Source organism: Aotus nancymaae, unplaced genomic scaffold, assembly GCF_030222135.1.
Source record: "Aotus nancymaae isolate 86718 unplaced genomic scaffold, 86718_ANA_hifiasm-v0.15.2.pri h1tg000022l_1, whole genome shotgun sequence".
Classification (NCBI taxonomy): domain Eukaryota; kingdom Metazoa; phylum Chordata; class Mammalia; order Primates; family Aotidae; genus Aotus; species Aotus nancymaae.
Window position 1 is genome coordinate 38,302,635 of NW_026988435.1, and position 25,601 is coordinate 38,328,235.

A 25,601-nucleotide genomic window follows, 5' to 3' on the forward strand; every position below is an offset into this window, starting at 1 on the left:
TTGCATATCTGTCCCCTCCAAGCCTCATGTTGAAATCTGATCCCCATTGTTAGATGTGGGGCCTAGGGGAGGTGTTTGGGTATAGGAGTTGATCCCTCATGAATGGCTTGGTGCTGTCCTTGCAGTAGTGAGTGAGGGATCACTCTGTTCATTCCCTCAAGAGTTCACCCCCTAGTTGATTGTTAAAAGACCCTGGCATTTCCCTCCCCTCTTTCTTGCTTCCTGTCTCACCATGTGACTTGCACAAGCCTGCTTTTCTTCACATTCCCCAATGAGTGGAAGCTTCCTGAAGCTTTTATCAGAAGCAGATGTTGACGTCATGCTTCTTGTACAGACTGCAGAAGTGTAAACCAAATAAACTTCTTTTCCTTATAAATTATGCAGCCTCCGTAAGTATTCACGGAGAACTTTCTGTGTGCTCAGTGCTCTTCCAGATGCTAGAGATACAGCAGAAAACAAGATAAGAGAAGTCCAACTTAACAGAGCGTACATTCCAGAGTGCCAAGTATCCTGACAACATAAAAGTCAACACATTAATGAACAAAAGGACTGCTGACAGGGCTGTCATTCTATTAATTTTAGAACGACTTATTGAACTTCTGTGTAAGGGTCAGACACTCTTCTGGGTCCTGGGCATAGAGAAAGAAATGAAACAAAGATCCCTTCCAACATGGAACACACAGATGAAATTTTAAAAAGACTGGACAGTGGTAGAGAGTTACTTGGTATAGGAGCTACTTTTATTAGTATGGCCAGCTAAGGGCTTCTCTGGGAGACACTGTTCGTGTTCAAGTCTGAATGATAAAATCAGCAATGCAAAGAGCTGGCATTAAGAAGGTAGAATATTCCAAGATAGGGAAAAATGACAATCTTCGTGTATACTGTACAGGAAACATGGCAGTTCTGAGACTGCTAGCAGGACAAAAGCCTACTTGCAATGTTGGTTCTGGTTGACATCTGAAAATTTAGATTTCAGTAGTGTTTCCACCACTAGAGAGTGCTTTAATTAATTGATAAGGTTTAACTAATTGATAAGGTTCGTTTACCTGAAGTGTTTGTAAACACAATGTGACTTATGCTGAACACCTGCTTTTCTTTGGAGAGTCTGGAACATTGGTGTGTGTTAGGAAAAGAGTGTCTATGTGATCAGCCCCAAATACAAACTCTGGATACTGAATCTCTAACAAGCTTCCCTGGTAGACAACATGTGTCATAATTCGACGCTGAAGGAATTAAGCATGTCCTGTACGACTGCACTGGGGAAGAGGACTCTTAGAAGCTTGTTTCTTCTTTCCTCTGAACTTGAACTCAACGTGCCTTTTCACTTTGTTGACCTCCTTTGATATCTTTTCACTATAATTCATTGTAGCTGTGAATATGAGCATGTGCTGAATCCTGTAAGCCTTTCTAGTGAGTCAGGAATCTGAGGATGGTTGTGGAGACCCCTAACACATCATGTATATTTATTTCATGTAATTCATGTCATTTATTTAAAGAAAGTGGTTAGTATGAACAAAAGAGTTGGGTTTAATGCTAAAGACAGACTAAAACAAGGGATGTGTTTTGCAGGAAAGACTAGCTTAAGAGAATCAACACCAATAAGGCTGCATGGCAATGAAATCTTCAGCAGGTTTCATGCAACTGCTTCAACTCGTTTTTGGTATTTTTGTGGTTTTCTCATCATACCCTTCTTTATAAGTAACCCCAAGACTTTAGGCATTTAAATTATTCCTAGATACTAGCCTAAGCCTTTATCTTCCTAAAATGGTTCCTCCATGTTTACAACAATTACAATTCACTAAACACAAATTAACTGTCTCTGAGACTCCTGAAGATTACATTACTCCATCTTTCAATAAATAGTTATTGAGTACAGATATTTTATTGTAACCCTAAGTACTATGGTAGTCACTGGTGATTCAAAGATGACTAAGTCAAATCCATCTCTAGTCTCCAGGAACTCGCTCTAAGGAAGAAAAGTGCCAAACAAAAACAGGCAAAAGGGCTTTGTTCGGATTGCAGTTTTGCAATTGCATATAAGTTTTCGGAGCCTTCTGGCCATCCTATGCCACAGCCATGCTCCAAACAGGTGAACATAGAAAACTGTAGGTGAGTCAGCATATGGAAAATGCTGGGGATTCCTGAAATAGTACTGAGTCATTAATCACTGATATCCTGGCTCAGTCCACTAAGCAACTGGGAGTGAATAAGCAAAGAAAGTGAACTAATGGTTAGAAGATGGAAATACCCCTGGGGACATTTGTTGAGTCAGTATAAGAACGTGGAAAACTTCAACAGTCATAGATTCAAATGGAATGAAATAAGAGAAGAACATTCCCCAACAGCTTGATCTCTCACCAAAAATTGCTGGCAAGCACGACTCTTCTGGATTCTCTACTTTGGGAATTGGAGGAAGGAAGGAAAAAGAGGAATAAAATGTTGTTCTGATCACAATTGATTCCAAATTTATGTGATGTGACAATATATAGTACACAAACACATCACCAGTGTTTGATGTGTGATGTTGAGTTGACTTACGCAAGGTAAATTATCATATAAAGGAAAAAAACATAAAAGAAAACAACCTGGAGAAACTGATGGGAGAAAAGATAGGCTTTGGAAGGGGTAAATTAATTAACTCAAAAATAAGGTAGTTTAAAATAAAATACAAATGGGGATTCATATGTATGAGTAGTTTCAAAATATTGAGTCTTGCCAAAGTTAACTTGAGAGAAAAGTCAAAGTGACACTAGATGTTGATATGTTTGGTTTAGTGGAACTTCCCACTAAATTTGGAGCTTCTCAAATATTATAAAGTGAATTTCTGAGAACAATAACCAGTTGTTTCATTGATTTTTCACTGCAAAATCAAGGATGTGGGTTTTCTTTTTAAGAAAAAAATACAGCTCTCACTTACATGTAAAAAACATATTTAAGAACACAGTAAACTTTTAAAAGCACAGTTTAAATAAAAAGAACCACTGCTAACAAAACACTTTTTTCAAAACATTAACAGCAATAGAACGTATGAATATAAATTATACAAACGTTGAATTGGTTTAACGCTGTTTGTACATTTCAGCTAAAGACATAAATGTAGAAAACTGACCAAGTCATCTCACGCATCTCAGTGACCTTCACGTTCAGCATAGTACTTTCCCATTTTTTCTCCTTTCTTCACTTAAGAACTTATTCCTACGTATCTCTTTTAGCACATGTACACATTTCAGCATCCCTGTTGTGAAGAGGGAGGTTCCAACACCCCCAAGACTGTGAAACTAACAATCATTGACTATATTTTCCTATTCAGTATTGTGCTAAGCAACTGATGGTCTTATGACATTTAATTCACAAAGGCAATACACAATGGATGTGCTTATTCTCGTGTTACAGTAAAGACTGAAATGTCCATACTCTCTTTTGCTCTAAACAACAGTCAGGCTCTGAGAAGCTTCACCCACTGGTAATGTCATATGCAGGGTCTGTCCTATCAGCGTTTGCCAGTCCAGTCCAGGGCGGGCTGCCAGGCCCGCCATTGCCTAGGGCCATTGGATCCCAGTGTTCAGAAGACCTAGGGCCATTGGATCCCAGTGTTTGGAAGATCACTGAAGGACACTTCATCCAGCCACACCAAATGCATGGCCTTGAGGGACACCACCCTCTTCAAACACTGGAAGCAACTCAGCAACCTAACCAGCAAGTTCGTACAAACCAGGTCTGTGTGATGATAGCTTGTCCATGGGTTTACTTATGAAAGCTGCTCAGTAAATTCAGTGTAGCTGGGTAGTCATGCAGGTTTGGTGACTCCTCAATGCCACATCTGCCCCTGAGGGAGTTCCAAGAATTCTGATGGAAACTCATTGTGCATGTTCTGTCACCCAGGCTGGAGTGCAGTGATACAATCAAAGCTCACTGCAGCCTCACTTCCTAGGTTCAAGCAATCTGCCTGCCTCAGCCTCCCGAGTAGCTGGGGCTATCGGTGCATGCCACTATGACCTATAGATGCTAGTCCATAGGAACAGAATTCAGTACTCAAAGCTGAGAAGATAAGTTTTGTGCTTGCACAGGATTCCCCATTAAAGCAAATAACAATAATGCAAAGTGAAATGCTGTCTTTCAAGAAGTTATTTGTTCTTCACAGATTTTTTTTTTCAATGAATCCTTCCCATTTCTGTTACATAAGATACTTCTCAAGTCTCATCACCTTTCTTAGGCCACAGGTAGCTATAGACTGAATAATTAACAAGATTCTACTGGACCATTTCTTTCCTTACATTTCCAATCAATCAGTCGTTAGCTATTGAGCAACTATGATATCTTTCATCCTCCTTGGAATAAAAGCATTGTTTTTTAAAACTTTTCTTGGCTTCATTGACTCATGTTCCTATCCTTTATCAGTGAATAACACTTGTTTGCTCAAGCCAGATACATGAGGGAATCCTATCTGCCTGCTCCCCCTATGTCCTCTCCAATCTGCCATCCAGTTCTGCCAGCTGTCCGCAGTTCTCTCACTCTCTGAATCTGGCCCTCACCCAGCTAGCTCAAATTACTGAAAGAACTCTGTGACAGTCCACCATGAAAAATGCCTCTAGAACAGGAAAATATGACCACACCTTCCCTTGCTTAGGATTCTTCAAGTTTCTTCTGACCAAAGGACAAGCTCACCTTTCTTGCCTGACAGAGGAGGCTATGCAGTCATTTATTCATTCCAACCTGTTTTTATTGAGCACTTGTGGTGTGCCAGGCATTGATCTAGGCGCTGAGGAAACAGCAGTGAACAGAATCCCTGTTCTGGTAGAGCTTCCATTCTACTGAGAGAAGAAAGATAACAAACAAAATAACTCATACATGTGTGTGTGTTTGTATGACATGCACACACATGGATATGTATATATGCATGCATATATGTATATTTATATTTAGAAGGTGACTTGTATAGATAGTGACAAAGAAAAACAAAGCAGGGCAGGATTCTAGGGAATGCTGGAGGAGTAGTTCATTTTAAAAAGGATAGTCAGGAAAGAAATCAGTAAAAAAGTGGCATTTTGACAAAGATGTAAGTTAGTCCCTGCTTATTTGTACGACATCATTTTTCACCACCTCTCTGCCTTGCATGTTCTATTTCCCAATACTGAACTCTTAGCTATCTCCAAATCTACCAGTCCTGCCAGCCTCCAGGCCCCTAGACACATGGTTGATTGGCCCCAGGTTGCCTGTTCTCCGCAAAGGTGGACTTTTAGTTGTCTTTTTTGTCTCTTCCCCTCCCCTTCTCCTGGGACTATCCAGGCAGGCTCAGGACCCCTCCCTCTGGGGCAACTTTGCTTGGAACAGACCTGCTAGAGTGACTAGAAACTCATATCACAGTTCCTCTCTTTCCCTCTCTAAATACCTATATGCAGATATAGACATGTCCATACATAACACATAACACATCTTATTCACTGAGTTCTTATTGGGGTAAGTACATTTTAAAAATACATGTGTACATGTTCCATATTCTTCATTATTTTTTGTAACAACTAATAAGGTGGAATTATCCCCATTTTACTTACCCAATCCCTTTCCACTAATGGGGCTGAGCTCAAGTTGAAAGTTATCTGACCCCAACAGCCTTGGTCTGCCCACAATGTCCACAGCTTTCTCCCCAGAGGCTAAGCTCCCTTACGGTACATTCTACAGCTTTGAGTTTTTGTGTCTTGCACCTAGCACAGTGTTTACGACAGAGTAATTGCTCTCTAAATATTTATCAAACAAATACATTTTAATACCATTCATTCATTCATTCATTCACTATTCATCATGTGCAAAATTTCTATGTCTAGCCTCCTCAGTGTGTCCCCATAGGTCCAGTCTTTCAATAGCAACATTAGCAACATTTTCTTAGCATTTATCATGTACCAGGTACTGTTATAAGTACAAATACTAACTTTTTTGATCCTTACAACCCAATGAGGTAGCCGTCACTTTTTTATCCATTTTACAGGTGGAGAAATCAAGGCTTCAAGCAGTTAATTTTTGAAGCTTACAGAGCTAGCAGGTGACAGAATTGGGGTTTGAACCCAGGTGTCTTGGCTCTAGAGAGCCTCTGCTCTCCAAGACTGCATCACACTGCCTTCTTCAACCCTTCAGATTCAGGTTCCAGGCCCAGTGAAAGATGTTCAATGATGACTATAAATTCTTTTCTACCACTAAAAAGAGACACAATCAGGGCCTGGTGCAGTGGCTTATGCCTGTAATCCTAGCACTTTGGGAGACCAAGGTGGGCGGATCACCTGAGGTCAGGAGTTCGAGACCAGGCTGACCAACATGGAGAAACCCTGTCTCTACTAAAAATACAAAAAATTAGCCAGGTGTGGTGGTGCATGCCTGTAATCCCAGATACTCGGGAGGCTGAGGCAGGAAAATGGCTTGAACCCAGGAGGTGGAGGTTGCAGTGAGCTGAGATCACGACATTGTATTCCAGCCTGGGCGACAAGAGTGAAACTCTTTCTTAGAAAAAAAAAAAAAAAAAAGACACATAATCAGGAATCTACTTTGTATTTCTGTAGTAGAGAAAAGCAACCTCTTAAATCCAGTTTTCTTAGTGACTAAGCAAATAAAATATCCAGGGGAAATTTGGCAACATCCTTCTAACATACTGAAGGCAAAGGGTAATAAAAACATGAAAGGAAAAGTATCCCAAAAGAAAGTAGATAACTATGTGTTTGAGAAAAACAAAAATAAAGAAGTTTTTGTTGTTGTTGTTGTTTTCAGAGCAAGAACATATTGGGAAACAGCAATTGAAAGAGGATTGATGTTGGCAGAAAGGGAGAAACATTCTGGATCTCAAAGCAAATTTGCTTTTTAATCCAAAGTCAAGAAAGTCCATAAACCTACCCTAGAATCAAGAAGGAATCAATGAAATTATACCAGAATTCTTAGATCCAAAGAAGGTCATTTTCAGTAAGTGGCTGCTTGTAGGCTTAAATGAAATGTGATGAATTTTGAAGGAAAGTGTAATCAGGAAATCAAAGTATGTTTTTGACACTGCCTGCCACTCCCCACTCCCCACAGACACCCTCCCCACAAAAAGAAAAGGAATAATGTTTTCCACTGCTTCATCAAGGGGACAAAGTCCCTTGTGACTTCTTTGCCTTTGAATACTATTAATCTTTTGTTGTTATTGTTGTTTCTTTAGAGTACTATTAATCTTATAAAATTGTGCCTCTGACCACAGGGTGGATTCCAGCATTAAACTACCAATGCTTTATAGAGAATCACGAGAAACACTCAGGGAAGAGGTAGTTCTACTCAAGGGTCATCTTTCTTCCTTGCCAATTTTTTTTTCTTTATCAGCATTTGAAAGAAAACCAGATATTTTCTTTCCTGAAAGTTGATGACTTCAGGTGAGGAAGAAGCGTCTGTGGCAGATGGACACTTGAAACGCAGTGAAATATCCTGTCTTCATATAAATGTTTATGGGAGCAGGAGAACTGAAGAAGAAAAACATAGCAAAATGTTGCATGACTCACAGTCCGAATTGCTTCTAAATAAAGCATTTCTCAGAGTTTCCCATGAGGTGTTTTGAGTGATCAAGCAGCAGGGTCTCTGTGAGTGGAGCAAGCACATGTTTAAAATACAAAAAGGTTCATCCAACAGTAACTCAGGAGAATCATTCTGTTGTTTTCGATGTTTAAGAAAATGTATATCTAAGATGAGCGTATCAGATCATGTATATCATGTCCTGTTCCACATGTGGCCAGAGCATCCCAGCAGTTCTTAGCTAGGCCACTTTGCAGATGATGATCAGAGGTTTAGCAGGATGTCTCATGTTGACTCACAGACTTTCCTCTAATAGAGCATCTCAAAGTGATGACAATTAAGTTTAATTTTAGATCTTCTGTGCTGGACCTGGGAATGTTTTTAAAGTGGGAGCAAGATCCATTGACTTTGGCAGTTGAGTTTTGAAAGAAAGGTCATGTGTCTTAGACTATCTGCATACCTTTCAGTCCCTTATACTCCAGAAGATTATGAATTTGGAATCAATTAGAGAGAAATCTTTTGTCAGAACTACTATGCAGATGGTAGACACTCCTGCCCTTGACTCCCAGCCTCGTAGATGGAAACGTGGCCGTCTTTCTCCACAGTCAAGACTCTCTAACTAGAAAGTCAGAAAGTGGCTAGAGCCTTTCCAGCCAAGCTAAAGGAGTGGAAAAGGAAAGCGTAGAGGGCTTGAGTTTGTCAGGAACCACAGTTAGAACAATTCCTAGATTCTCTATGCAGCTTACTAATAACGGTCTCCTGTGACCTGATAACATATTGGCAATATTACATTAGGTGACTCAACCTTTTCTGGGTACTGGTATTGAGTAGCAGTATAGGAATGAAATGATTGTATCAGGGAATAATTACTACCTAGAACGTGTTTAACACTCTATAGGTGCAGGGGACATGTGGTCAAATGAGCTGACTTGTTCTGGGTTGTCAGATAAAAACCACAGAATACCCAGTTAAAGATGAATTTTAGATAAACATGAATACAATTTTAGCATACATGTACTCCATGTAACATTTTATCATTCATTGTTTACTTGAACATTAAACAAAATTAGTTGCTTCTCTGAAATTTCAATTTAACTGGACATCCTGTATTTTAAATGGCAACCTTCTAAGAGGCACAAGCTTTTCTGAGCTACTGTTTTATCAAACCACATTCTGAATTTTCCTGCAAGAACTGGGGAATCTAGAGAAAATGCTCAAAAATATTTAACATTAGCAAGAAAACAGCCACTCTGGAGGGGCTTGTCTCAGTCACTGACACATACCGTAAACCTGTACCCCCAGAAAACCGACAGGAGAGAAGAGTAAAAGCAACGTGACAGTTGAACGAATCCTGTTGTGACCTAACGCTTCCACCCAGACAGAATCCAAATTCCCTGCCAGTAATTTTCAGCTTCAGATTCGTTTCCTCATTTTTCTTTACTAGGTTTCACTGCCTCCTGTAGGGGGAAATAAGGGAAAAGAGATAAAGAAAAAAAAGTCCAGCGATTTAACGTACATTTGTTTTGGCATTCGCTGAATTCTAGAGATGAAAACAATCTCCTGTTTTTAATTCAGCCCATGTGCAACAAAGGTGTATGTTCGGAGATCTGGCTTTTAATAGGAACGATTAACAAGCGTTTTTGATCACAGGAAGTTGAGAAAAGTTGCTGCTTCTAAGAATACAATGAACATTGACTAGCAGTTAGATGGTTCATCTTTCTCTATCAGCCATTTAGCAGCCTCTACTTTGATTTGGGGCAAATGCGAGATGGGGCCAGGAGAGAGCTCCCCACACCCCCACCACCACGTGGGCAGCCCTTCTGCTCTGTTCCAGAGCGCCTTCCTTCCTGTCCAGGGAGGCAGGCTGCTGAGGCTGTTTCTGGGCAAGAGGCCATTGCCGGGATATTTGCTTTAGATAGCTTGCAGCTGGGCTGAGTGGGTGTTTCATTCAGACTCAACACAGGCAGCTCCCACCGTCTCTACTGTTTCAGGCTAGTGGAAGCTTGGGGACTTTTGATTTATAAAGAGCTCTCTGTGCCTCTAGTTACAGTTTTAGGAAGCAAAGCCGTGATAAATGAAGCTCCGGCTGCCGATCTCCTGGACACACACACACACACACACACACACACACACACACACACACACAAGCTACACACCTTTTCCCCTGTAGCCCAGAGGCTTTCAGCACCTGGGGATTTAACCCTGGCCTAGGGTAGCCATGTGGGCATCCCACATCCTCTGACTTCAGAGCTTGCCCTGAATAGGGCAAAATCAAAAGTGTGGAGCTTGTTGGTTTTTTTATGCGGTGTAGATATTCTTATATTTGTGACATTTCCAATTTGAGGCCATCGACAGCCATGAAAGGAACCGTGTTGGCATTTCTGGGCAAAGCCTAACGCTGGTTCTTCTTTTCCTACAGACAATTATTTTCATGTGTGCTGGGAATGAACACATTCTGAGAATGAGGGATGGAGAATTCTACATGGAGGGAACTCAGAAGTCTTATTTTCTTATCCTGAACTACAAATGACTGCTTAATTGGGGGAAACTACAATTACAAGAGTTCACCGAGGGAAACATGAAAACAAAGTGAACCAGAAAGAAACCCAGACTTCTCAGTTCCTGTTTATCCTATTTTTAATCTCCACATCTCAGTTGCTTTCTTTCTTGCTTCTTTTGCCTTGCTGGAATTCATACACACACCTGGCTTTCCATTTGCCTTGGGGACAGAGAGGAGGCAGGGCCCAAGAGAGGGAGGACCCTGCTGCCTGCAGGTGGGGAGAGCTGGTGTCCGCAGGGCACACGTAGGAAGAGGTAGACCGACAGAAAGCTCGGCCATGTCTAACTCAAAGGTGTTGGCAACACATGAATGATAACTTCTCCTCTCGTCTGTCTCAGCTAGGAGACTTCCGCATGTCCAGACAAGTGGGAAGAAGGAAAGTCGGGGAAGAGGTGACCATGAAATGTGGACAGATGTTCAGACTGACGGAGGCCTGAAGATGTCCAAACGCCTGGGCTCCCCAGCCCTCCTTCCCCTCCCCTCTCGTCTGTCTTCTCTCCCCTCCCCTTTCTGTGTCCCCTTCCTTCCACACATGTTTAGAAAGTGCCCGCTACCAGCAGTCTTCATATTAGGTTCCAACCATACCAAAGGAATCCATGCCCTCCAAAACCTTCCCAGGGGCAGAAACCACCCACAAGGAACGCCTCTGCCATCCTACCATGCGGGTGCCCACACCACCACAATGCACTTCAATTTTTGTAAATACTTTCTCTTCCCTATCAGAGTGAAATAATGCATGCCCTTGTGTAGCTCGGCAACAGAAAGAGAGAAAATGGGATCACACTGGGAAAATCACACCTTCTGGAATAAAGAGGCAAATGTAGAAACTGGTATCTGAAAGCTTCACAGGAGAGGACCCTGGGGCATGGGCTCTCCGGGCAGCACCCAGGCCTGGGGAGGAGCTGTTTGCAGTCGGTCTCCCCACGGACCCTGGGCACTGAGGGGAGGGTTGGCCTGTCTCTTTGGCCCCTGTGTGCTCAGCACCAGCACCAAACCAGGCACTGCCCAGGCACTGGTCTGTGTTAAGGACGTGGCATGGAGATACCTGGGAGGAGATTACCCTGGGTCTAGGTAGGTGTCCAGCTCCTTCCCAGTTATCTTCCACCCAGTACAGAGGACGTCCTACTACTCAGTCGCTCCTCCCAGGGTCACATTTAGCCTCCCACGGGCTCTGCCACTCACAGTGTTCCTGTCAGGAAGCAGGGTTTGTTCCCTGAGATCGCCAGTCTGGGAGTCTCTCCAGGACCCCTGGGGGCGTCCTGGTGTGGCTTCGGCTGCCCTGTTCCCCCGGGCCTGGCATATCATTAGAAGAACTGTTACTAACTTCCATCTCAAAGAAAGGATAACCACACCCCTAACACCCTGGCAGGACCAGACCCACCTTCCTGTCTAACATGTCCCCTTCACCTGAGATCTGGAACTTTCTGGAACTTTCCAGAGCCTTCCACAGGCTCTGGAGCCTACTAAGATGCAGAACTAGTAATAGATTTGCTCAGCTGCAGGACACTCAGAAATTGTTGTGCTATGTGGGTTTAAATAATTTGAATAGACATGAATACATTTAATAAAAACAATCTGCTCTATCAAATTATTTCCATTTTTGTTCTCATGTATTTCCTTTAGCCCCAGATGATACTAAAATAAACTACTGATATATAATTAACTTTAGATGTTACACTTTCTTGAGCCAAGCTGATTTTGATGACAGTGAAGAACATTTTGAAGTAGTTTTATGATTTTTCACAGCACAACAGATTTTTATAAGAGGAAAAAAAAAGCTTAAAAAATGCTGGCAGTGTTGGTTAGCTCCTCCAACAAAAGCACCCACAACAGTAAAGCCAACAAATTCACAGTGGGCTGAAAAGTGCTTTCTGGAACTCTTTTAAACCTTGGCTAACTTTTGGGGGCTCCCAAAGGACAGGATTACTTCATGTCAAAGCAAAAATTCTCCTGACTCTGTAAACAGCCCACGGTTCTGGGAAATATGAAAAACGTAGATCAGAAATGAAGTTGTGTTATGTTTGGAGAGGCTGTCTGTGATCATGAACCCTTTGTCCCATGGGACCTACTCTGCTGCCGGGTCTTTGAGGTCCTCCTCTTCCTCAGGATCACTGTATGGCCCTCTTTACCTTCCTCCTCAGAACACCCACTGCCAAATACAAAATGACAATGATGAGATCACAACCATCCCGGAAGGCTGATTAAATCTGCATGCCCTTCTTTGCTGGCTGTGCACTTTCACGGTAAATAGTTTTGTGTTTTGTGGTATATATAAAAACTCGGCAAGTAAAAGACAAAAGTCACCAAAGACCTCATTTCCCACTAGTTTTGTAATAGAAAACCAAATCAATATTCTCTTTTCTCCTTCCTACCACACAAATGACACTCACTTCATCCTTATAGCATAGGTAAGTGTCAGTTCCCCTCTCACCAAGAATATTTTGTGGCTCAGTGAATATCAAGTGAACTTAAAATTTATTCTGATCCCATCAGGTAAGAAGAAGATGTTTAACGTAACACAGTGTTCCACCAGAATAAACTGAGCTGGGTTTTTTTTTTCCCCCGTTGTACAATTCATGTTGGGAAGGTGGAGGGATGATTCACTCACAGAGTGATGCATGTGATAAAGAAAAGATTGTATCCTAGAAATTTAAACCTTATCTAAGAAATTATCCAGACAAAGGGGCTTAGGGCTTTTGGCAGGATCCTGTACTTCCATTAGAAGCCTGAAAAGCTCAAAGAGAAGAAACTACACTATATTCCATTCCTTCCTTTGGCAACTGGGATCTTCCCTTGTTTTAAACCAAACAAATATTCACAAGGAAAACCAGCTGCTTTTACAATGAATAAACCCATTACCTCAACTCCTTTACTCAATACCATTACAGAGATATTTTTACTTGTCAGATTTTCTGTTTCATGGAAGCTTGGATATTTTCAGTATGCTGTCAATACAGACAAAACAGAGCTGATTTTAGCAACAGCACCAGATGTGTCTGAGGACGTGGGCCTTCTTGGACCTCCAATTCCAAGGTTGGGTGGTAAGTTACAGCTGCTGTCAAAAATAGCAACAACAGGATTTGGCATCTTGACACAATGCTGCCTGGTGATGGCTAAGCTGACGGCACAGTAGCCAGTGGAGAGGAGGCTACACGCACGTGGAAGGGAGGGTTAGGAGCCCCTGGAGTGTAGACTCAGCCTATGCATCTAGAGCCAGCCCTGCTGTAGTTTCCACCACAGCAATGAAAACCAGTGCATGTTGCTCCAAGTACCCACTCATGTTTGACCCATAGCAGTCAGTAACATTAATTGTGTTGAGGGAAGAAAATGAATACTAACCAATCTAAAACAAGAGCAAAAGGGATTTTGCAAAAGTACCAGCATTTGGGGATCCTTCCTCTTCCCATATCCAGTTTACCCCTCTTTTCTGGATAATTGGGTTATCATCATGTTCAGGGTGTCAGAGGGCCAGCGTGCTCCTGGAATCAGTGGGAGACTTTTGTGACCCACAGGTCAGACAAGTCAGGTCTATAGAGTCTAAAAAGAGGGCTGTTTATCAGTACAGTAAAGGGAGTAATCTCCACTTACAAATGAACAAGTGGGGCTTAGAGAAGTTAGACTGTCACAGAACCAGAGTTAGAAGCAGTTTCAGAGCCAAGGCATCCTAAATGATCAGCAGTAGAAATGAAAGTTAAAGTTTTAAAAATTGTCTGTACACCTAGCCATGTATGATTGCTTTCTGCAGCCCTGATCCCATTCAATCTAGGCTCTGTGGGGTCTAAGCTATGAAATGAGTATGGCATCAGACTGTTTCTGGGTTGATCTTAGTTCAAACTCTTGTTAACTGAATGACCTTGAGCAAGTTTTTAAAATGCCTTGGCCTTCACATTTCTCATTTATAGAGTAGGAACAACCTGTCCCTTAGAGTTTGTTGATGCATGTAATACACTTAATGATGTAATATACTTATCACAGTGTCAAACACATAGTCAACACTCAATAGATGGTAGGTATCGTTATTATAAAGCAGTCAAAATGAGCCTTACATTTAATGGCTCCCTGAAAGAAAAGCATGAAGTCTAACATGGCTCACAGGGCTTACCTCTCTCCAGCTTTATCTAGCAACACTTTCTCGTCTGAAATCAACACTCCAGAGATGTTGTAAATTGTTCAGTTCCTTGAAATGTGGCATTCTTTCTACTCCTAGGCCTTGGAACGTGTGCTCCCTTGCCTTGGAGCATGCTATCGACACCTCCCACTCATCCTTCACCTGTCAGCTTAAGTGCCATCCCCCACTTCAGTGCTAAGCTGTGTCTCCCTGCCCCATTCTCTCTAGAGTACTGGTGCTGTTACACTCACTTGCTCAGTACTGTCCGTCTCCACGTGCCTCCATGAAATCAGGAGCCATGTTTTGTTCATGTTGCTATTTCTGAATCTTGGCAGAGTTCTTATCCCACAGTAGATATTCTACCAATAATAATTGAGTGAATAAATAAATTATAAAACTATCTAGGGAACTCAAAATTACTGATGTTCTAAATCTAGGTGGCTCAATTCAGAAGTGACTAAAACTCAATAAGATAGGAATAGAAAGTGAATATATGATTCAGAAGTGAATAGGATATAATCTGGTCTGCTCTAACAAAAAAAAAATTACACTTCCTAACATCCCTTGCAGGTGTGACCAGGTTTTGGAGAAGTTCTGACAAATGAAATGCAGGCTGAATGTTGCCTCTCTTCAATCTATTCTCTACAAAATCCAGACTATAAGTACCTAGTGAAACCCTTAAGTCTCCACCACTTACCAACTGTGTGCTGTGTAATAGACTGGCATGCTATCTTCAATGACAGCTGAAATGCACTCTTTTTACATTCTTTTCTTCTTTCTCCTCTTTGATACCTAGAATAAATATGTGATATGTGATGTCTGGAGCATTGAGGAACAGGGTTCTACTTTAGTACTGGTGAAGGGCAGAGCTGGATGAAGCCTGGGTCCCTGAGTATTTTGGAAAACGTAATCACCATACCAGCCCCTTCCTGCCTACCCTCTGACTTCTCATTTGCTTTACCAACTATTATTTTTATCCTCTGTTACTTGTAGTTGAGTTTCAAAGGAACCTCTAATTATCAGGAATTGCATTATGAAAACAATGATGTATGTTTGAAAAAAGACTTAAGAGAGTTCCAAAGCTATTTTTATTTCAGGATTTTTCACAGTAGTATTTTAATAGCAATAATGCATTTTATTGATGTTAGTTAAAGATTTCTTAATCTTAAACATAACTGAGGAAATTATAAATATCATGAAAGACCAGAAAAAAACCAATAGCTTTCTAGATTCTAATCACACAACAGAACACTTTACAACAGTCACTGGTGAGGAAAAGAAAATAATATCAACCGAGTAGCCAGTCACTCCAGAAAGCAACTGTGTTTTCCAAGTCAGAGAACACAACAATCTTTCTTCCTGCGTTTATGGTGATATTTCTCAACCACAAGCCCATGATAACTGGGAATAATGTTCAAAATATTTATCAATCTGCACAATCTGGATGCCGTCCAATCAGAACAGATTCTGGCTATAGAACAACTGGTATATCCATCCTGGCACATGGCAACATGATTTCAGCCTAGTGATACCAATAGTAGCATGTGTACTGGAATCACATTTCTTAAATTATCAACCACATTTTCATGGCATAATACATGACAGAATGCCTATATCATATGTAAAAATTAGAAGTCCATAGAAGTAGTTGTGTTTTTGTGTGTGTGTGTGTGTGAGTTTCCCAATGAGTTGGTTTAGAAAAAAATGAGATCCAAAGGATCCCGTTGGAGAGATTTTTGGAAGATGGATAACTGGTCGTTTGGCATGTATTTTTCTTAACTATTGTTTGTGTTTGAGTGCTTGTATGCATGTCTGTATTTATACACATACAAACAATACACACAAAAGTAGTATGAATGCAACCAGGAGTACATTAACATAGTGCCTGGGGCCAGCAATACTGTTTCCTTTCATTCCAGGAACAAGAAACTTCAGCACCCCCAACATACTGGACTTGCTTCTGGCATTCATGCCACAGGGCTCCTGGTGTCTCAAATACTATTTTTGATGTGCAGCTGCTCTGTTGAAACATCTGATAGTTTCTCTTCTCCAGACTGATTTGGTGCAAGATACCAGTAAATAATCATTTGTTTCAGTTCTTACAAGAGTCAAGAGACTAATATTAGATAATGGTTCCTCCCACACATGGTCCTTTCCTTCTGACTTTTAGCCTAGAGGATCCCAGACCCCGAGAAACCATGCAAAGTCATTCTCAGACAGGCTTGGGCTTCAGCCTCCAGACCTGTGGGGCTCCATCTGGCTTACAAAGTCTGCCCAAATGGGAGAATAGGAACACTGACTGCCAGTCTCCCACACCCCTGTCAGTCCATGCTAAGTCTTTGTTACAGTTGTACTCATTTCCTTTTGTCTTCTTCCCTGTGGATTTGGAGATTAACTGGCTACAATTCACTAAAACAGTCATTTGTGTACTTGAAGGCCATTAGTAAAATCCCTTCTCAGTTCAGAAGAAAGGAGGCTGATCAAAATATTTAACAACTGGTAAGACTGAAGAACTAAAGGCACCAGCATTATCCAGTCAGAATGGACTCTGGCCATAGAGATTGAGCAGGTTCTTGGGAGTCTCTTTGTTTAGGGACTCAGAGGATAAGGGAAGCAACCATTTGTCAATTGGTCTGGGACATATTTCCTTTTCTTAATCATGGGCAGATCTGTCCCAGTGTGTTTCTATGGAGAATCCCCAGCCTCAGCCTTAATCATCATCTTGGCTAACAGTCCTGATAGTATATTATCAACCTTACATATGTGATAATTCATGATTAGAACACTATTCAAGACTAATAACCAGATTGCTAGTGTAGCTCTATTTGCCTCAGCCAGACGACCTTCAGACATATCTGGAGAATGATGTAAGATAATTTTTTTTAAATCTCTCAAATTTTTAACATGTGCTTATGAGAGCATGTAGTAACACACTGACTATGACTTAGGATAAACTGAACTTGATTGAAGTGAGTAGTGTGATATGGTTTGTTAAAAAGACCCTGATATAATTATAGCTTATTCTAAGAGAAGTGTGATGTCTTGTGCTAATCAATGATCAGTTGACAGCTACCCTACGGGCTCTTGTTCTGGCCACCAAATATGTGGAGGAAATGATGCACTAGAGCATGTGTCCATGGACAGGTGAAGGGTCCCAGTGATGCTCTAGAGTGTGTGTCCATGGACAGGTGAAGGGTCCCAGTGATGCTCTAGAGTGTGTGTCCATGGACAGGTGAATGGTCCCAGTGATGCTCTAGAGTGTGTGTCCATGGACAGGTGAATGGTCCCAGTGATGCTCTAGAGTGTGTGCCCATGGACAGGTGAAGGGTCCCAGTGATGCTCTAGAGTGTGTGTCCATGGACAGGTGAATGGTCCCAGTGATGCTCTAGAGTGTGTGTCCATGGACAGGTGAATGGTCCCAGTGATGCTCTAGAGTGTGTGTCCATGGACAGGTGAAGGGTCCCAGTGATGCTCTAGAGTGTGTGCTCATGGACAGGTGAAGGGTCCCAGTGATGCTCCAGAGTGTGTGCCCATGGACAGGTGAAGGGTCCCAGTGATGCACCAGAGTGTGTGCCCGTGGACAGGTGAAGGGTCCCAGTGATGCACCAGAGTGTGTGTCCATGGACAGGTGAATGGTCCCAGTGATGCACCAGAGTGTGTGTCCATGGACAGGTGAATGGTCCCAGTGATGCTCTAGAGTGTGTGTCCATGGACAGGTGAATGGTCCCAGTGATGCTCTAGAGTGTGTGCCCATGGACAGGTGAAGGGTCCCAGTGATGCACCAGAGTGTGTGTCCATGGACAGGTGAAGGGTCCCAGTGATGCCCTAGAGTGTGTGTCTATGGACAGGTGAATGGTCCCAGTGATGCACCAGAGTGTGTGCCCATGGACAGGTGAATGGTCCCCGTGATGCACCAGAGTGTGTGCCCATGGACAGGTGAAGGGTCCCAGTGATGCACCAGAGTGTGTGTCCATGGACAGGTGAAGGGTCCCAGTGATGCTCTAGAGTGTGTGTCCATGGACAGGTGAAGGGTCCCAGTGATGCTCTAGAGTGTGTGTCCATGGACAGGTGAAGGGTCCCAGTGATGCTCTAGAGTGTATGTCCATGGACAGGTGAAGGGTCCCAGTGATGCTCTAGAGTGTGTGTCCATGGACAGGTGAAGGGTCCCAGTGATGCTCTAGAGTGTGTGTCCATGGACAGGTGAAGGGTCCCAGTGATGCACCAGAGTGTGTGTCCATGGACAGGTGAATGGTCCCAAAAACAAGTCATATGAGAAAAGATTGAAAGGCATTTTACTGTGCATGTCATAAAAGATGCCCACATTTTGCATAGGACCTTATTTGGAAGAGGAAATAGGCTTATTCTGTGTTGTCCCAAAGGGACAAAATAGGACTTGTGAGTGGAAGTTAAAGGGAGGTAGAATTGGGGTCAACAGAAGAAAGAGTTGATGGAGGAGAATTACATAGTAATGTAAGTTCAAGGAGAGTGCAATTCAGTGTAAGAAACACCCATGAGGCACCTATGGTGCCCTGGATACTGTGTGAGGTGTTGTTAACAGAAAGAAGCATGGTAGCTTCAGTCTACTGTGAAACACACATATGAGAAGAATTCATGAGAAATATCACATGTTCCTGAAGGGATGATTTTATAAGATTTCAAAGACAGTTTTGATCTAGATCAAAACCTAGATCTCTCATTCACTGTTTGATAAATATTTTCTTGAACTAATCTGTTCAAAATTAGTTCAAGAAAGTATTTATCAAACAGTGAATGAGAGATCTAGGTTTTGAAGAATAAATTCCTGTTTGACGAAGGCAGACAGACAAGGGATGGACGAGTCTTCCAGGCTGTGGAATCAACATATTCGAAGTGCAGAGAGGTCCTTCAAGCTTTGTCTAGAGAACTGCAAGAGTCTTGGAACTGGTTATGTCATTTGGGAGCACAGGCTTCTAGTCTTTTGGGCTAGTCTACATCCATAACAGGAGCTAGAATTTCAACGTCCTCATTATTTTGAAGTATTAGCTTGCGTGTCTCTATTTGTTTGGTTTTCTTCATTCAATGAATCTGCTCCTCCAGTCACTCTGCAAGGGAATTATTTAGCAAAAGGTTTTCCAAGTTTAAGAAAAGGGAAATGCATAAATATGAGTAAAATTTAAATTGTTTTTTGTTTCAATTGATTTTTTTTCAAGTTGACCACTTTTACTTTGCATACAGAAGACCTTTTACTTTGATTAGCTTCGATAACTTTGCTGCAATTTAAAGAATATATATAGTATCCTAATGCTTGGAGGTTCAGATTCTTGGAAGATAAACTGGAACTTTCCAAATAGCTAATGGTCTGGTGAAAAAGAAGGGTAATACATTTATATAGTAATACTTTTATTTAATGTGTGTGTGTGTGTGTGTGTGTGTATATCCTAAAGAATTCCACACTCAATTGGGTATATAAATTCCTTAAGATTCCCTAAAATAAAGTTTAAAACTATTTTTATTGTATATCCAAGCTTTGGGTTTCCTGGTCATCTATTTGTTGAGCTAGAACCAGAGAATGAAGATGAATAGGATCGCAGAAGCAGAGAAAAGCAGACAAGAGGGTCAGGCCAGGCCTCAGTACCAGGAGAAAAATTCTACTTCCACCAACCTTGGCACATAGGAATGTTGTGGCTATTTGTAGACCAGTCCTTCTTTTATCTTTCATGAACCCACCAATCCCCATAGCAGGTAGGGAGGGTCACCTTTGTGTCTCCTGAGATGTTCGTCACTACTGGATTTGAAAGGCACACGTGACAGTCTTGTGTGAAGTAAAAACTACTAAAGGCTTCCAAATCATAAACTGATGGCTTCCAAATAGCAAATAAATGTCCTGAAGTGATCACTATTTTTAATACCCAGCTTAACAGAAATGTCTGTTGAGTTTACTGCCAGGTGCCACATTATCACTTAACCAAAAAAGTCTATATAAAAATAACTTCCTCCATTGGAATAGCGGCCTGTATACAAAGGAATCTATTTATGTTTCAGTTAAGTTTCAAACATCTTTGAGAAATAAGCTGAATGGATAGAATTGAAGCAATATGTGCACCTCTGGAAAGATGCAGCAGATGTTAGCTCTTGAATTGGTGGAAATAAAAATGACATTCCTCTCATTCACGTTGTTTGGTGTTATGCTGACTTTTTAACAGAATCTGAAGCAGAAGTTACTTAATGTCAACAACACTAATGCGCGGTTATAAAACTTTTGGATTGAGAAGTGGTTAGCCTATTTTCTGCTTTCTGGATGTGGATGGCCCTTAGAACAATCTCCCCATAGAAGTGGTGTATCGAGTGTGCAGAAGTGCCAGCCACTGGAACGGGGCACCAGGCATAGGTTACTTACTTTAAGGTCCATGGCAGGTTGAGACAAGTGCCCAGAGCAGCTAAGTTAGAGTCCTGCAGGTCTACGTGGCTCTTCTGGGTGTTTCCTTCCTCGGCCTTGGTAATGCTCAGTCTCGGGTTCCCACTGTCCTCTAAACTTGCTCCTACAGGGGCACTCATCCTGTATTTCAATTATGCCTTTCTCTTGGGAGGCCAGGACTGGGTCATGGCCTTAGGCAGCCACAGAGAGGTCGGCCTGGACTGGGATGAAAGCTAAGGGATTCTCAGAAATGGGACTTGGGCTCACCAGCAAGAATGTATAGAATTTCAAGCCAGGGCAATAGCATGAAAAGGCTAGGATTAAGGGGTGGGGGACAAATTATGGTGCCTTTTCCTCAAGAAAAAAGGCACAGAATTGAAGGAGCCAATTCTTTCATCCTAATGCATCTTAATTTTCTGCTATTCTTCTAATAGAAAATACACATATACAAATTTGGAACATTTGAAAATTCCTTTCTCTCAAAATAAAAATCTAATTTTATTCATCATAATAAATATAAATTTATTTACAGCTCATTCATAGGTATCAGTCACTTAATTGAAAACACTAGTATGCATTAAATATTTGTATATAGCCCAATAATTTTTAATTGTCTCAGTACCAACTTGAAAAATATTTCTTTATTTTCTATAATCTGAGTTAATTTAAATTGTTTTTATGCTTTGATTAACACAAGTTTAACTTTTCTTGTAATTAAGAGACATTTTTACTGAAGTCATCTTCTGGAGAACGTTTCCTGTTCTGAGGTACTAAATCTGTTGGCACTTGACACTACAGTTAGTAGCAAACTTTTAGAGAAGAAAATTAAATTAAAGTGCATTCATTTTCTTTTAAACAAAATCTCTAATGAGCTAGGGTAGGCTACATAAAAAGCTGCTTCTTGGAATTCAAAATGTTTAGAGACCAGTATCCTTACACCATGGACATGCAGTCAAATGAAAGCTTCCTTGTATTCAAGTAAGTGCCTGTAGTTCTATGCCGAGCTCTCGCACTTACTGCTGGAAGAAAGGTGGCTGCAAGAGGCTAATGTTACAAGCTGCTCTTCTCAAGGCTATTAACCTGTCTCCACCTTCTTCCCTGGACATAGAGCCTTTTGATACAAAGCTGCAAGGAGCTGTGCATTCATAAATAAACATTTTCCAGTTCAAAGAGCCAGTCCTACGCTTCAATTTAGAGTGAGATTGAAGGAGTTATTTGCGTTATTGTCCCTTTAGCATAGACAAGCAAAGCAAGAGCCCTCGTGGTTTCCCTTGTTCAACAGTAACTTCTTTCCAAAGATCAAGTAGCCAGGCATAGAGACTGACTTTCTCAAAGCCACTAATGGAAAGTAATCCTTGGAATGAGACAGGATGACTCCACCAACTCAAGAGGAGTAAAATAGTTGTCCTTCTTAAGTGAGCACATTGAAGTGGGCTACCTATGAACCCAGAGTCCTCTAATAGCAAGTACAATAATGCGTCAAGAAGCATCATGGGTCTGCAAGATAGCAGTGACTTACACGATAATAGCCCTGCACTCTAGAGTGTCCAGGGGGAACAATGCCCTCGGGCACAAGTGCAGGTGGGATGAGGTATGCCAGGGCATGAACCTACTTACCTGGGCCAGTGATGGCACCTGAGAGAAAGAACGAGATGGGACTGATTCCAGAGTCACTGAAATCTGTGACTCAGGCTCTCTGACATACCAGAGGGGGGTGCGAGTTGCTAAAATAGATGACGAGGCACAAAGGAACTGATGCACACTGACTCAGGGAGGAGAAATGTATTCAGAAACAGCACGGGGTAGACTGGAATGTCCCAGGCCTAATCTGAGAGACATGTGTCTTTGTAGGGCTGTCAGACTTTGCCTCAGCACATTTTGAATTATCCATGGCATTGATATTTGCAGACACATTTTGGTTCTGTAATAATGAATAAAGGCAAATTGTTCATTCAAGAGGTATTTGTTGAATATCTTTCATTTTATAGCATTGTTCAGGAACTTGAGAATGCCACAAACACAAACACGTGCAAAGACATAGTCTCTTCTCTTATGTTACTTAAAGGGTTTATTCACTATTTTCAAAGAGAATAGATGGAGAGATAGATAGATATTAGTAAGAATATTTTCAAAGAATTCTAGAATTTGCCTAAGGTAACTGGGCATCAATTGTTTCGGTCCTCTGCTTTTTAAGGAGACACTAGACAAATTTCTATGTACCATAGAAAAACTTTTCCATGGGTAAGGAAGAGCCATCAATCAAGAACTGAATATATAAAATAGCAAAATAGGGTTTTGAGTGCTAGCTTCACCCCTGTGTTACTGTGGACAGGTTTCTTAATCACTAGAGGCTCAGGTTGTGAGGTTTTTATCCCCAGAATAATATTTTTATTATTTCTTTTGAAGGTTTGAGTGAGGGCTCCATTTACAAATGACTGACCCATTGTAGACACTCTGCCAATGCTAGTTCTTTTCTTTATTCCCCAAGATCTTTCCCTTTTCTCACATTTCAACACACTGGATTCACATACAATGAGTTTACTTAAATCATAGATCTAACAATGCCAACTGTGAAGGTCTGTGCAAGACGGTTAGACTTCTCTGGCAATGTGGTACTCAAGGAATCCTAAAGCCATCCCCCTTCAAAGTATATAAAAATACTGGATAAAATGCTGAATGCTTTCTAAGTGTATGGCTTAAGAAAAATAATAGCCAAAAAGCTGAGCAGGAGCACAAATCCGGATAGGTGACTGGTGAATCTGGCAGCAGCCTAAAGTTGTCTGACTACTCTTGTAAACTAGAGCTTTGGATTTATTTCAATCGTGAACTGATGGGTTAGGTGACTTCACATAAAACTAGAGTCTTCAACGATCTGCCCCCTCAGGGAAAGGATGAACCAAAATATAGTCTCCCACGAATGCAAGTCTCAAAGCTTATCCAGTACAGGTGTCAGTTTTAATTCTGGGAGAAAGGGAAAGAAGAATTCCTGAGAATTTGTTGCCCTCCTGCATATAGGTCTGTGGTCCAAGTCACAGTACACATCGTGGTATGGAAAACATCAAGCCGAGATTTCCAACTCTGGCACCAGACTGATGATGGTTCCTGGTAATCGGCAGAAGGAGATGCAAATCTGAAGAGTAAGGCTTCTTCAATTCAGCTTTCAAAGAAAGGTTGAAAATTCATGAGTTAAAGAAAAAATCATAGAATATGTAAGTGAACAAAGTATCATGTGTGAGAATCTGCAGAAACACCACCCAGCAGATTAAAACTAGAACATAATCAATACTGAAATTATTAGATAAACATACAAAAGAAATGTATGTAATATGTTTTTAAAAAGAACATTAAAGGGTTGACTTGAAAACATGAGAAAGGAAAAAGAGAGTATCAAAATGATGAATCAGATTTGAAAAAGTAACAAATTTATCCTCCAGGAATAAATCTATAATATATGCAATTTGAAATTCAGTGTGGAAATTAAAGACAGATTAGACGCAGCAGGGAGGGAAATGGTGAAATGCAAGCTAATCTTATGAAATGATGCTGAATGAAGTACACACTGATAAAGGAGGAAACAATAAAAGGAAGGTTGAAAATGTACATACCGTGAAAAGGTGTAATGCCCATTCAGGCAGATTTGTGGAAAGTGATAACTGGAAAGACGCAATAAAGAGACCAGAGGAGGCAACAATAACGGAAGAGGTGATGGTGGACAATTCTCTTGAGTTGATGAAACCCACGGATTCCTCAGATTTGGGAACTTCAATGAATCACAAGCAGGATAAAAGAAATCTACCCTAGGTTTTTCGAAACAGCTGACCACCAAAGATAAAGATGACTATCTGAAAAGTAGCCAGAGAGAAAAGATATATGGCCTAAAAGGAGCCACAGTTTGGTAGGCAATTGATGCCTTCACAGGGGCAGCAAGAGCTAAAATACAGTGCAAGCAAGCCATAAAAAAGAATGAGATCATATTCTTTGCAGGGTATGGATGAAGCTGGAAGCCATCATCCTCAGCAAACTAACACAGGAACAGAAAAACAAACACCTCATGTTCTCATTTATAAGTGGGAGTTGAACAATGAGAGGACATGGACACAGGGAAGAAAACACCCTGTCGGGCGGCAGGGGACAAGGGGAGGGAGAGCATTAGGACAAATACCTAATGCATGAGGGGCCCGAAGACTAGATGATGGGTTGGTAGGTGCAGCAAACCACCATGGCACATGTATACCTATGTATCAAACCTGCATATTCTACATATGTATCCCAGAACTTAAAATTTTTAAAAAAATGCAGTCCCATCACTTCTCAGGGGCCTGAGAGAAAGTAGCCATCACTCTATAACTGTGTACCCAGTGGAAACGTCTTTCAGCAAAATAAAGATATTTTCACACAAGCAACAGTGAGAGAATCTATTACCAGCAGGTTCTCACTGATAGAACTTCTTTAGGATGTATGCTCAAAGGAAAGGAAGATGACCCCAGAAAGGCTGGGTACAAATAAAGGATTGATGAGCAAAGAAAATACATGGGTCTCACAAATATAATGTGAAGCAAAAACTGTGACAGATTATTCATTCATCAGAGAACCATGTATGAGAAGTTCAAATACTCAAACATATCTTGACTGGGGGGACATACATAGGAGGAAACCTGGAAGGAAAACCAGGCATTAAATACACTGACTTTCAGATCTTGCTCACTTGTTTAAAGAGAAAGCAGAGAGTGTCACTGCATTTTTATTTTCTTCTGGAGCATATTCATATATCCACCACGGACCAAGAACCACTGTGCCTGTGTGACTGGCTACAGGATGAAGAACAATTGCAAGGAAGTCCCACACAGGCACAGTGGTGCTTGGTCCGTAGTAGATCTATAAATATGTATCAAATGAATGAATGAATGAATGAATGAATGATATACCAAGGACAGCTCTCTTCCTATGTTACTGCTGGAGTACACGGGCTCGCAGGCGGGTAGTGAACACAAACATGTGTGCACCCCCCTTCCCCGCCC